Here is a 15,513-nt window from a genome sequence, read left to right as displayed (position 1 = left end):
TGGGCTGATAAAGATATATAGGCAGATATGCCATCCCAAAGAAAGCCAAAACCACCAATGTGGCTTCTTGCTCAATCTGTAGGAGGTACGGGAAATTATTTCAAGATTTGCAAATTTCTTCAGAGGAAGGTAGGTACGATCGCACCTGGAGATATATCTCGATTGGGTAAGAAAAATTACTTGATAGAGGCAAAGTCATACACACAGTCTGTTATACAGTCCAATTTGAAGACAGTAAATGATGATATAAAATTGGACATCAAACCCCATCTAAACTTTAGCTATGGAAGGGGAGTGGTTTTTAATAGGGATCTGTATGAATTTACTGAAGAGGAGATATTGGCTATGTGTCCTCTATCAGTGTGGAAAGTACATAAAGTACCTGGAACATCAATGATTGTTCTTACTTTCCAGGATGCCGATGCACCTTTCCACATAGACATAGAAAACGAAAGGATCAGAGTTCAACCTTTTAAGCAAAAGCCACTGCAATGTTATAATTGCTTTAAATTTGGACATCCTTCTAAAGTTTGCAATAGTGAAAGAATTTGTAATACTTGCTCCAATATTTACCATGGGGAATGTACATTTGAGGCAAGGTGCTTAAACTGCAACTCTAATCATAAATCTAATGATAGGAGCTGCCAGTTTTATAAGTTAGAAGAGGGTGCCCTCAATAAATCAATTATTGAACATGTAAGCGGGGGGCATGCCAAGAGATTATTAAATAAATCTAATACTTATGCAAAGACATTAAAAACAGGAGAAAAAGTTCCTCGGGAATCATCTCACCCACCTACTACTGTAGTTAGTTCTCGAAAAAGGAATTCACCATCTATTGATAAAGTGCGGCATAAGACAAGAACATCTCCCCCTAAAGATTTATCATTGAGTATTAACCAAAAGACATTGCCCACCACTATCAAACCTTTGTCCCCCATTACAAAGGATAGTACTAACCTCTCCCAGGCCATATGCTTGCCTGATTTAATTGAGATTCCACCTGACACCAAGTTATCAGGTGTACCTGTAGTGGGGAAGGTACAAAAACCTGGTAACTCACAACCTATTAATCGTAAAAGAGAGAGACCTCCATCTCTCTCACCCCCTTCCATAAGAAATACTAGAATTATGACATCAAATAAATATGATGTTTTGTCTGTTGATGTTGCCGATCAACCAGAAGATAATTTAAATAAATCAGAAATTCAAGTTGAGGTCCACCATCCCCCTCAACAAATAGATAAAAAAGATACAAAGAAAAACACCAACATAAAACCCAACATAACAAGACCATCTCTAAAGAAACCTACAGGTAATAATGTTAGATTAAAAACTGCTAATGGGAAGACCTCATCCAAGATGTCTTCCCGAAATAATCCATAGTTTTCTCCTCAATTTTGCAATGGAACTGTCAGGGTTTAAGGGCAAAATTTGAAGAACTTAAGCTCCTAATTCATGAACGTTCCCCCATACTTGTATGTCTACAGGAAAGTATGCTTGATGCTAACACTCCTAGTCCGCACTGGATAATTCAGCGCAGACAATTCAGCGCTGCCAATTCAGCGAATGGCAATTCAGCTTAGAATCAATTCAGCGCATGACAATTCAACACTAGGACAAATCAGCACAAGGACAATTCGGCGCCAAAGGCACACACGGTTCAGTGAATGACAATTCAGCATAAGAACAATTCAGCACAGTAACAAGTCAGCATAAGGAAGCAACTACAAGGAAATTCAGCAAAAAGTTTTAACACTTTATTGATAATATATAAAAAGAGATATAAAAGATTTATTAAATTTACATATTAAAAATAATACATACAGTATATGTAAAAAGAAATGAATTAATTTATTTCTGCAATTCAATGAGGTAGCTTATATTTTGTAAGTATTCCAACTTATCAAATTGACTTCCATACTCATTAACAAGCGTTTTTATTGCCTTAGCTGTCCTTTGGTATTTTGGGTTTTTTCTACCATCGTCGTGTCCAGCTCTTATTCTCAGCATCCTTTTCTCTATGCTATCTTGCTCTAGTTTAAGAAACTCGACAAACTTATAAAAGGTTGGATGGTTATGACCCAATGTTAACTGAAGACTTCGGTGCCACCCTTCTAATGAATTATTGGTCTTAGGTAGGTCGCCCTGCACTCGATCAAAAACAGTCCATAACTTGGATTTAAAAACCGCATCTCTTCTACGACGACGGAATGGACGACCAATCCATGTGACCTCGAAATAATTTGTTAACTCTTCCAATTCCGGACGCATAACATCTTGTAATGACTCAAACACATTACAAACATCGTCAGCAGGCACAAAAGCTAAGTACACCAACATCTTACAGTGTCTACGAATATGTTCGTCACTTACATAAATCTGGGTATGATTCAATGCCTGTATTTTTTTCCATATACACTGAGCAAGGTGGAAAAAACAACCGCTCGTTCCTACAAAAACTCTTGAAAATGCATTTTGGAAAGCCATTTAATAGAATATGCTCGCGTCCTTTCTACGATAAAATCCGCTCCATAAGGCTGGCTTTTCAGTTTTAACGAAGCAAATGTTTATAAACAACTGTATTCCAGAAAAGGGAATATTTACCGTCCTAAGCTTGTACTATAACTTTCTTTATTTATTCAGTGGTTGTTATTGTTAACAACCATGAATTACAACAGTAATGGTTGTGATAATAATAATAATAATGATAATAATAATAATAATGATAATAATAATAATAATAATAATAATAATAATAATAATAATAATAATATTAATAATATTAATAATGACAATGATAATAATAATAATAATAATCTTTATATGCTAATAATAAGATAAGGGTGAATGTGTGTGCATTTTTGCACTGAATTGTCCTTGTGCTGATTTATCGTTGTGCTAAATTGTCATTCGCTGAATTGATTCCAAGCTGAAATGTCATTCGCTGAATTGGCAGCGCTGAACTGTCCTGCGCGGAATCGTCGGCACACGGTTAGCTATAGAACACCATATAATCATCAAGCAGGGAGCCATGGTGGAAGTCTCATGTATGTTCATCGAGATGTTCCCCAAATACCTTTAGGCCTATCTATATGTACAACACTGCAGGCAGTGGTTGTAAAAATTGATATAGGAAGAAAATATACAATATGCTCTCTCTACTTGCCTCCAAATGATAATATTTTATATGATGATTTAGCAGAGGTCATTCATCAACTCCCTCAACCATTTCTCTTACTGGGAGATATGAATGGTAGACATCCTTTATGGGGTGATATCTTAGCAAACACAAGGGGCAATATTATCTCATCAATTGTGGAGAATGAGGATGTGGGACTCCTTAATACAGGAGAGCCCACACACTTCCATATTCAGACAGGTACCTTGTCATGCATTGACCTTTCGATTGCAAGCTCTAACTGCCTTCTTGATTTTGATTGGAGGACATTAGATGATTGGCATACTAGTGATCATGCACCAATCATTATAAACACCAACAATGATCCACCTTTACAGGGATCGCCACGATGGAATCTTGACAAGGCGGACTGGGATAAATTTCGTGAGCTAAGCGAAATTGAGGGGGATGCAGGACAGGTTGAAAATATCGATGATGCCATAGACTTACTGAATGGAACTCTCCATACAGCAGGAGTCAATTCAATTCCCAAAACAACAGGGTTATTCAAACGACGACCAGTCCCGTGGTGGTCTTCAGAACTAACTGCCCTCCACAGAGCCACAAGAAGATCTCTAACACGATTGCGTAGACTCCGAACTGATGAGAATTTAATTATGTACAAGAAATGTAGAGCACAGTTCCGTCGTGCCATGAAAGAAGCAAGGCGCCAGTCATGGATGTCTTTTGTTTCCTCCATTAACAGTAGAACACCACCATCTGCTGTGTGGAGGAAAGTAAAAAAGATAGCTGGCAAATCCACCCCCAACCCACCACCAGTGTTGAAGGTGAATGGTCAGTATGTAACTGAAGCAAATGATGTTAGCAATGCCCTGGCTAGTCATTTTTCAAATGTATCCAGCAAGTGTGTAGGAGCCCCTGGTCACCAGTATAGGAGCGTTGAAGAAAAGAAAATTTTAAATTTTGCAACAAGAAGGGAAGAGTTTTATAATTCTCCTTTCACTGAAAGAGAATTTGATTCCGCACTTGCTCATTGCAATGATACAGCCCCTGGACCCGATGGAATTCCATATGCAATGATTAAACATGTACATTTTAATACAAAGATATTTATTTTAAGTATTATTAATAGAATATGGCATGATCATAGTTACCCAAGTGTTTGGGAACTAGCCATTATTTTAGCCTTTTTAAAACCCGGTAAAGACAAGTTTTTAGCAGCAAACTATCGTCCTATTGCATTGACATCTTGTTTATGTAAAATCATGGAGAAGATGGTCAATGCAAGGCTGATATGGTACTTTGAAAAGAAAGGTATTTTATCACCGATTCAATGTGGATTCAGAAAAATGCACTCAACGACTGATGTGTTGATACGACTTGAGTCTTCTATTTGTGAAGTCTTTGCTTCCAAACAGCACCATGTTACAGTATTTTTTGACCTTGAAAAGGCATATGATACCACATGAAGATATGGTTTACTTAAAACCATTCATGAAATCGGATTAAGAGGAGAGCTGCCACTATTTATTCAGGCATTTCTTTCACATGAAGTTTTTCAAGTGAGAGTTGGGGAAGCTCTATCAGAGAGTAAGTGCCAGGAAGAAGGAGTTCCTCAGGGTAGTGTACTGAGTGTAACCCTTTTTGCACTAGCAATTAATGGGATATCCTCAGCAATTCCCCAGGATGTTCTCTCAACATTATTTGTGGATGATCTCTCCATATCATTTGCTGGAGCCAGAATGGCAATGGTTGAGAGAAAACTACAGCTCTCAATTGACAAAATTATCCAGTGGGCCGATATGAATGGATTTAAGTTCTCGACAAGTAAAACTACTATTGTACATTTCTGTCGTATCCGGGGAGCACATCCAGACCCGGATATATACATTAAAGGTCAACGGATCCCATGTGTATCGGAAACCAAAGTTTTAGGTTTGATATTTGATTGTAGACTTACCTGGGTTTCTCACCTAAAAGCGCTAAAAGCTAAATGTGTTGAAGCTCTGAATATTTTAAAAGTATTGTCCCATACATCATGGGGGGCAGACCGCAATACTATTTTAAAATTATACAAGGCCTTAATTTTTTCCAAAATTAGTTATGGTTGTGAAATATACTCTTCAGCCACCCCAAGCCGGTTGAAAATATTAGATTCAATACATCATGCAGGTATTAGATTGTCCACGGGATTATTTAGAACATCACCTATCCCAAGTCTCCTTGTTGATGCTGGGGAGTTACCTCTAGACCTTTACCGGATGTCTTCTATTCTTCGGTATTGGTTTAGATTGCAAAGACTCCCTAATTCTTTAGCCTTCCAGACTGCAAGCCTTGTAAGGCACCCAACATACTTTGAGATGCACCCAAAATCTCCTCAACCCTATGGCTTTCGGGTGAAACAATTATTAAACAGTCTGGATATAATTAGATGTAAGGTACAGTACTTCCATTCAAGGTATCATCAACGCCTCCATGGAAATTACCAGAGATATCTTTTTGTAAATATTTTATAGGAGATAAGAAGAATACTGTATGTCAGACCTAGAAGCCAGGTCTCTTTTTAATAAACATATTAAAGAACATAGAGGATCAACTTTTATCTATACTGATGGCTCCAAATCTGATGCTGGCGTTGGATTTGGGGTACATAGTAATGGTTTTAATTGTAGAGGTGCACTTCCTCTGACCGCTTCCATATTTACTGCCGAACTGTATGGCATATTAACCGCTATTGAGAAAATAGCATTGGAGAAGGAGGGTAATTTTACAATTTTTAGTGATGCCAGGAGTGTCCTTCAAGCTATAGAAGTTTTTAATTCTAATAACCCTCTAGTTTTAAAGAATTTAGAATGACTTTTTATTATTGGACGGAGAGGTATAACAGTTCTATTTTGTTAGGTTCCAGCACATGTAGGTGTGTGTGGGAATGAGAAGGCAGATTCACTGGCTAAGAATGCTGCATCTGAGTTGCTGCTAAGAAGGTATCCCATTCCCTGTAATGATTTCTTACCTGACATCAAGAAATTGGTTTGCAATAAATGGCAACAGCAATGGGATAGCGTAGATGACAATAAAATGCGAGAGGTAACAAATGTCATATCTCCTTGGAGGTATAATATGATGCCCCGAAAATGGGAGACGTCTCTTTGTCGTCTCCGTATTGGTCACACTCGGTTGACACATGAGTTTCTGCTGAAGGGCCAACAGCAACCGTATTGTGACGACTGTTTAGTACCTCTAACAGTGAGACATTTTTTGACCGAATGCCCCAATTATAACTTAAGAAATAGATATTTGTTTGAGGCTCGAGGTGAGGGTGGCAGGTTTATCCTTGCCAAGATTCTTGGACATGATGTGTCCTGCTATGCAAGTGGCATCTTTAGATTTATTTCAGAAGCAGGTCTTCTGAAAACTATTCAACTTTTATGACATTCAACTATTATGATTTTAATTGAATACTCATATTTTTTTTTTTTTTATTATATATTTATTTATTTATTTATTTTTTTTTTGTATACATAAACTAAATGATATCGGCGTCAATCACCTTAGATGTCAGGATGCCTGAAAACTTTAAATCAATCAATCAATCTAGAGAGATCAGAGTATTGCCTGTTGCTAGTGTGTAGTGGTCTGTTTAACTGTTATAACTGAAGGTCTGCAATGACTCATGGATGCCTTCATCGTCAAACTGATAAAGGCTAACTTGGAAAAGAGATTTTGATGACAGGGAATCCTGCCGATTGGAGATCTGAGACTTCTGCTGAAAATAAAAAAGGTTTATGGTGACTGAGTTTTCCATATTCATGATATGAGTGAGATGAGGGACAAGAATTGAATTATGGTATGTTAGAGTCCTGCGATCAAGGGAAAAACTGTATTGAGGTGTTGTATTAAGTAAAGTGCAGTATTTTTCGTATTTTCCCATCAATGTGATGTCAACACTTCTGAAAGCTTACAGAAACTTTAGTGTAAGAATGAATTGTGTGATGTGATTGTAAGTAATGGGGGAAGACAGACACTGGCCCTCAGCTGTATTTTGGCATGCCATTCTTCAGTTTTAGCTGCCGTTCTTCAAAGCAGATTTGACGGCAGAACATGACTGGTCAATATTAAGGCCATTGATTATTAACATTGGGGAAGTTTTCAGTAAAGAATTCGGGCATTGAGGGTTCTGCAGTCATGTTTTGTTAGGATTTTAATGTTCCGTTTTGTAACTGAAGTGGTATATCTTGCATGTAGCTAGTATTTTTTCTCTTGCTGGTACAATATGCAAAAGGGATGTTAATTTTGCCTTTGACTATCTTAATTTGATATATTAATGTATTCATAATAGTTTAATTCTCAAATAAATATTTTTTTTGCCTGTGTTATGTATACAGCATTTCATTTCAGAACCTCTCACCACGGTTTCTTTTCCTCCGCCATTGTTTTTTTAGGATCTCTTAAGTACAGTAATTTATCATAATTCTTTCCTCCCACAGTGTGTTCCTTTATTAATTATAATATTCCCTTTCACCTAATGTTCTTATACCTTTACTTATAATCAGCAAGCCAAAGGCAAGAGAAGGAAAGGTATGATAAATAACAAGTTTCAAGCTGGGTCCCCTTGCCCAGTATAAATCAAGGGGTGGTGCCCAGAGCTCCGTTCTCTTAACCTGTTACTTAGGTTTTGTTGGGTATTACACCGTTGTATATTTGTTGTGTAGTGAACGTCGGGTTGTGGTCGGCATTCGGACACTAGGCAGTTCGAATGCTACCTCTGGCCACGGTCCGCAAACCACTACATCGCGAACTTTCCTGTTCAAAGAAGAAGCCAAAGCCTCTGGCTTTAAAGCATTCAAAGATCGTGTTACCCTCGTGATGTGTGGCAATGCTGCTGGATTTTTGCTAAAGCCGGGGCTTATTTACAAATCGAAAAACCCTCGTGCTTTGAAAAATAAAAATAAGAATCTCCTTCCCGTGTACTGGATGCATAATCCTAAAGCATGGATTACGAAGATGCTGACCTCCAACTGGTTCCACCAGTGTTTTATCCCGCAAGTCACGAAATATCTCTTAGAGAAGGGCTTGCCATTTAAGATCCTTCTCCTTATGGATAACGCTGGTGGACACTCAACTGATCTGTCGCATGAAGGCATTCAGGTTGAGTTCCTGCCACCCAACATAACGTCATTAATTCAACCGATGGACCAGGGGGTTATCAGTGCGTTCAAGGCCCTCTTCACGAAGAATACCTTGGCGGACCTCGTTGCGTGTGTGGATGCTACCCAAGATGATGAGGATGAAACATTCAATTGGAAGGCGTACTGGCGGAAGTACACAATAGCCACGTGCCTGCAGAACATCCAGAAGGCACTGAATGAAATGAAACCTGCTACTGTTAATGCGAGCTGGAAGAAGTTGTGGCCCCAGATTGTTTACGATGACGAGGGATTTACACCTGCTGAGATTCAACACTCTGCAATACGGAAATCTGTGCAGTTGGATGCGATAATTGGAGGTGACGGGTTTGGCGACATGACGACTGAAGACGTCGACGAGTTGTTGGACTGCCATTCCCATCCGCTAACTGACGCAGTTCTTGAAGACCTGACGAAATCGGCCAGTGAAGAAGACAGTGAAACACAGGAAGAGACCCAAGAAAATGTCGAAGAAACGAGCTTAACATTAGAACGGCTTGCCAAGCTCTGCAACATTGCGAAGGAGTTGAAAGAATTGTCGCAAGAGTGGGACGAGGATATGGTTCGTTCTATGCAATTCTGCAACAAAATCGATGAAGACATGACTCCCTACAGGATGTTCTTCGAGCGAAAAAAGAAGCAGCGGCAGCAACTTCTGATCACAATGTTCTTCCAGCCTCGCAAAAAAGAGCCAGTTCCTCCTGCTACTATGCCTTCGGAAGAAATTGAAGAAGTGTCCCAGGAAGAAGTTGAAGAGGTGTCCCAGGAAAAGACACCTCCGTCTGAAGAGACGTAAAATACTATCATTGGCTGCACAGTAGAAGACATCTTCAGCTTCATCATCATCATTTCTACTGTGCAGCAAATTCATCGCCATCATCATTCAAGTTTTTCTTCAACCTTTTTCGTGGTGAGTACAGTAACAATCTTTATTTTCTTATACTACTTTAATATTCTAACACAGTGAACCCTCGCTACTTCGCGGTTCGACCATCGCAGATTCACCACTTCGCGGATTTTTTCCATAACCCATATATATACAGTAACATATATACATATATATGTATGCATGTATTAATGTATATATGTATGTACGTATATATGTAGGTATGTATATATATATATATATATATATATATATATATATATATATATATATATATATATATATATATATATATATATATGGATTTTGAGCGAAGCGAAAAATCTATTTTTGGGTAAGATGGCCATGTCGTCCTGATGGAAGTTCCTTAAAGGCAGCTTCCTAGGGTATATTACAACTACGGCGATATTCCCAGAGAATTTACCTTAAGGTACCCAGAATTCTAACTCCTGGAGCGAGTATCCCTAAAAAAGACCTTAGGGATATCGTAAATATCAGTGGACGTATTCTTGACACGCCTCATAGCAATCTATACCCCGAATAGAGTTAACACTTCGTAGGGGTCAAATGGCAAGAAAACGAAAACGATAAGAAAGGCGGGAGCCGTTCGTAAGGCATCTCTCCTCCCCTTTTCGAAAGCGTGCCCTGCGCCGCTTGCGGCGCCATCTGTATTCCTTGTAGCGATACACGAGGTGCTACAGATACTGTATGTAGGGAGGGGTCCTACAACCTTTTTTTTTTTTTTTTTTTTTTTTTGAAAAGGGACAGGGCGGGTCCATCAGGACGACATGGCCATCTTACCCAAAAATAGATTTTTCGCTTTGCTCAAAATCCGTTTTTTGGGCTCAAGCCATGTCGTCCTGATGGAAGTATACCAGAGCATTACTGTATCTGTGGATTCTCAATACGTGCCGTACTCCTCAGGAATGTTTCTTAGTCAACTCGACTGAAAGACCTAAGATGTTACCGTTATACATCTTTTCACTAATCATAAGCCATGAAAGCGCTTCCTGCCCCCTACAGGGAAGAGTCCTACTAGACTCTAGAAACGAACGAAGAGTACATATACCTATGTATGAATCACTCGCCAGCCAGTACAATATAGTGGTCTCACTCTATATGAAGTAAAGCATAGTCTTTACGGAACTACAGCATCCAAGGGAAAAAAATCCCGACCAGCACCCTGGTCGAAGTAAAAATAGACAAAAAGGTTATATCTGCGTAGGATTAAACTTGCTGCCGCCACCGTCCTCAGAGAGGGGTGGAGCCCTTTATGCTAAGGAAAGTATAAACCAGTGCAACAAGGCTTGCATTAAGGAATAGGCTATTATAGATATCCCCGATTAATATACATAGGCTAAATGCTCAATAATTAACATGAAATCAATATAGGTGAAGGAGACGCAAGGTTCCCGAGAACAAGTTTATTGAGTAACAATAAATAGACATGGTTACCATAAATATATACATATGATAGGTGGATGACCAACAATTTACACAAGTACCGTAGTGCATGGATGTATGGTTATCTGAAAGAAAACAATCAGGTCACTTGTCGCATACCAAGGTATCAAAGTTAACGTCCATGTTACTATCCGCTGACATTAGCGTTAGCAACGCTCGGCACACCTGTCTGTACTTGTGCTACCATCACCATAATGCTGGAACAGTCACTGTGGGCTCCCAGAGCCTTCACTACTAGTTATATCAACGCATATAACTATACACTCACCCAAGAATCAAAGTCCCAAATAATTCCACTGTTCCTCGCAGAGTTAAACAGCAGGGTTAACGACGCAACCAACTGCTACCACAGACCTCTTTAGCTGCTCCACTTGCTTAGCATAGTGGCGAAAGAATACCCTGGAAGACTTCCAGCCAGTGTATGAACGAAAGTGTTCAAAATCCATAAAGTTAAAGAAGTTTAAGGATGAAGCAACTTTCCTCGGATCATGACCTGCGGGTGAACTGTCAGGATCTGCTCTGCGAATAAAATATGTAATTTTCGCCCTAAGCTGATTTAAAGATAAATTCGAGCCCGATGTTTCTCCTCTGAATAGTTGGCCCCCATGGAAGTCTGAAGTTCTACGAAGATAGACCTTTAGGCATTCTACGGGACATAGAGATGCATCTTCTTTCAGAGGGCAGATTCTCCAGGGACCCCACCTGTTGGTGGGCAACTCGTTCTTAGCGAGAAACGTAGGGTCCGGAAACAGGTTCAGTTCTCCCCCATCCAGGAACTGAACCCGGCCCTCCTCTCTCGAGAGGGCCACAATCTCACTAACTCTGGCCCCAGAAGCAAGGGCAAAAAGGAAGATCACTTTTTGAGTCAGGTCCTTCAATGCGCACTCCTCATTATCCAGTAATGAGGCAAAATGAAGGACTTTGTCTAACGACCACGAAATAGGCTTTGGAGGAGCTGATGGTCTAAGCCTAGCACAGGCCTTCGGGATCTTATTAAACATCTCGTTAGCGAGGTCTACCTGGAAGGCATATAGAATGGGTCTTGTCAGAGCTGACTTACATGTAGAAATCGTGTTAGCCGCCAGCCCCTGTCCGTGGAGGTGGATGAAGAAGGATAGGCAGAACTCCGTAGAGATCTCTTGCGGGTTCTTGTCTTTGACAAAGGCTACCCATCTCTTCCATGCTGATTCGTACTGCCTCCTAGTAGACTTACACTTATATTCTTCCAGGAAGTCGATGCTATCTTTCGAGATTCCGAACCGTTTCTTCACCGCTAGGGAGAGAAAATCATGAGCTGCAGGGTCTGGGTTTTCTGTAATGAAGCGTAGACAGTCGACTTCTGGACTTGCTGGGACAGAACTGGGTCCGGGAGTGGTAGAAACTCTAGTCGTAGTTCCAGAGCTAGAGGGAACCATACACTGTTCGGCCACTTGTGGGCCACTATTGCTGCTACTCCCTTGAAGGATCTCAGTTTGTTGAGGACCCTCAACATCAGATTGTGAGGGGGAAACAGGTAGATCCTGGACCATCTGTTCCAATCGAGGGACATCGCATCTACTGCTTCCGCCAAGGGGTCCACGTATGGGGACATATCTCGGCAGCTTCTTGTTGTCCTTCGTCGCGAAGAGGTCTATCTGCAGTTCTGGGACTTGTCTCAAGATGAAGGAGAATGATCCTGCGTCTAGGGACCATTCCGACTCTATCGGTGTAACCCTGGATAGAGCGTCCGCGGTCACATTCCGGACTCCTTGAAGGTGAACTGCTGACAGGTGCCACTTCTTCTTCTCCGCCAGTCGAAATATGGCTAACATTACCTGGTTGAGAGGTGGAGATCTCGATCCCCGCCGATTCAGACATTTCACTACCACCTCGCTGTCCAGTACCAACCTTACATGGATCGAGTGACGTGGGGATACTTTCTTCAGGGTAAGAAGCACTGCCATAGCTTCTAGAAAGTTTATGTGAAAAGTCCCAAATAGCTTGGACCAGGTCCCTTGCACTTTTTTCCGATGGGAGTGACCCCCCCACCCTACCTTTGAGGCGTCTGTGTGGATTGTCACTGACGGGGGGGGTGGTTGAAGAGGTAGTGACCTCTTTAGACGACTGGCTTGAGACCACGGTCTGAGAAGAGAACGTAGCCGAAGTGGGACCGGTCTCTTCAAGTCCCTTCGCTCTTTCGATGCAAAGGTTCTCCATACTCCCGCTGCATCTTTTAGCTGTGCTCTTAGCACTGGGTCTGTTACTGATGCGAACTGAAGAGAGCCCAAAACCCTCTCTTGTTCGCGTCTTGATATCCTCTCGGAACCTAGAAGTCTCCTGACAGACCCCGCTATTTCCTTCCTTTTCGACATCGGAATGGAAAAACGGTGTGACACTAGATCCCAGTGAATTCCCAACCACTGGAACCTCTGAGCTGGAGAAAGACGAGACTTCTTTCTGTTGATCATGAAACCTAGATATTCCAGGAACTGAATCACTTGTAGGGAAGCCTGCAAGCATTCCGCTCTGGATGCTGCCCACACCAACCAATCGTCCAGGTAGGCTACTACCTGGAACCCTTTTAGGCGTAACTGTTTGAGCGCTGCGCTCGCAAGCTTCGTAAAGATCCTTGGGGCTATGTTTAGCCCGAAGGGCATCGCTCTGAAAGCATAAAGTTTTTGTTGTAGCATGAATCCTAGGTAGGGGGAGAGATGGCGACTTATTGGAACGTGCCAATATGCGTCTGACAAATCGATGGAGACGGTATATGCCCTCTTGGGCAGTAAGGCCCTTATGTGTTGTAACGTTAACATCTTGAACTTGTGGTTCACTATGAACTTGTTGAGTGGTGACAAGTCCAGAATGACTCTGAGTTTCCCCGAGTCTTTCTTGGGAACACAAAACAGCCTCCCTTGAAACTTGATGGACTTTACCCTCCGGATCACCTTTTTCTCCAACAGATCTTGGATGTACTCCTCCAAAACGGGGGTGGAGTGTTGGAAAAATTGAGGGCACTGGGGCGGAGTACTGTGCCAACTCCAACCCAGTCCATTTTTGAGCAGGCTGTGGGCCCAGGGATCGAAGGTCCAGCGATCCCGGAAATACTGTAGTCTCCCACCTACCGGCGACACTTCACTTTGACTGCCCTGCAGTCTTGCCTCCCTGGCCGCGACCACCTCTGAATCCTCGTCCCCTAGAGGGGCGTCTCGCCGAACCTCTGGCTGCACCTCTGGGCTTTGCTCGAAACGTGGTCGATTGCCCTTCGAACACTGGATTGAATGCCGGGGATGCTGATGACACGGCTTGGGGTACCCATTGGAAGGTGGTCGGGGTCTGGGCTACCAGTTGTGGTACCGGAGGCAAAGCTGGCTGCTGCTGCTGCTGTCTTTGTGGTCTGAAAGGCTTGGCTGGACGGGAGGAAAACCTCGATTTCTTCGCTTTTCCTTTCGGCTGAGGGCCCTCATCAGGAGAAGACTTCCTCTTAAGGGACAGGCCCCACTTAAGGAGAAGATTACGGTTCTCAGTGGCTGCCTTGTCCACCACCTCTTTGACCACATCGTTGGGAAAGAGATCTTTACCCCAGATGCTGGATGAAATGAGCCTCTTGGGTTCATGCCTCACTGTGGCCGAGGCGAAAACAAACTCTCTACAGGCCCTCCTGGCTTTGACAAAGCAATAGAGGTCCTTAGTCACCGTGGCCAGATGGATCTTGGCCATTACCATGAACATCTCAGGCATCTTGGGGTCGCTAGCCATTGTCTCCATGTTAGTCAGGAGAGACATCGAGGCTGCCAGGCGCTCCTTTGTGTCCAATTCCCTCCGTAGGAGGAATTCCGACAACTTGGGAAGGTTTTCGCCGAACTGCTGACCTGCAATGTCGGCGTCCAACTTCCCAACCGAGAAAGTGAGGTGCACCTCCTTCCAGTCCTTATTATCCAGCGGCAAGGCCAACGACAGTGGTTTGCATTCCTCCAGAGATGGACACGGTTTGCCAGCTTCAACCGCCTTCAAGACGGCTGCGAACCCTTTCTGCATAAAGGGGAAGGCCCTAGCCGGGGAGGATACAAAGGAGGGGTGCTTCTTACTCAGAGCAGCAACTTTAGAGTTTGAGAACCCCCTCTCCTTCAATGCAGCTGTTAGGGTAGCTTGAGCCTTGGAGTGATCCAGGATGATCACCTCTTTCGGTTCCGTCTCCTTCGAGGCCGGCTCCTTCTTCAGACGGACATAACAGTCCGGGTAGGCCCCTCTACTGGGCCAGAATTCCACCTCCTCAAGGGGAACTGAGCCCAGTTTCTCTGACATGACGATCTTCCCGATCGTCATCGGCATGTGCTCGGCATATCTCCACGGGTTGGCATCCGAGCACAGAGGAAGGTCCTTCACGTTGAGCTTCTTTGGAGGTCCACGTGATGCTGTGATCTTCTGCATCTGGAGCTCCAAAGTAGCGGCCTTCTGATTATTCTCCCTCTGCATCTGTTGGATCATACCAACGATGGAAGAGAGAGCCTGTCCCAGCTCTGCTGGAAGAGCGGACGAGGTAGAGGGGATAGGTTCAGGCAGGGATCTGAACCGGAACGTCTGAAGGTACGGGAACCTCTTCCTTCACGGCAATAGGATCTTGATCCTCCTCCTCACCCTCTGCGAGGAGATCCTGTTCCGCACGATCGGACAAGTCAGACATCTTGTCATCCAACTGGATGTCCTGCATGGCATCCGCAACATCCTCCTCCACTGGGATCTGGACGAGAGGGATCTCCGGCCGAGGCTGGGGAACAACAGCGTCAGTGGAAGCTTTGGGAAAAAGGTATGCCCTCATCTTCTCATTAGGAAGATAAGGTCCAGTGGTGTTCTTCTGA

The 15,513-nt window shown here is 42.6% G+C and overlaps 1 protein-coding gene across 1 annotated transcript in view; it reads left to right on the top strand.

Annotated features, from left to right (window-relative positions):
• Nucleotides 1-15,513, top strand: part of LOC137632220 (xylosyltransferase oxt-like) — a 570,606-nt gene that overhangs the window by 141,395 nt on the left and 413,698 nt on the right. The window lies entirely within an intron of this gene.

Source organism: Palaemon carinicauda, chromosome 41 (genome assembly GCF_036898095.1).
Source record: "Palaemon carinicauda isolate YSFRI2023 chromosome 41, ASM3689809v2, whole genome shotgun sequence".
NCBI classification, from domain to species: domain Eukaryota; kingdom Metazoa; phylum Arthropoda; class Malacostraca; order Decapoda; family Palaemonidae; genus Palaemon; species Palaemon carinicauda.
Note: the sequence above shows the minus strand (reverse complement) of the source record. Positions and strands in the feature narration are given on the sequence as shown.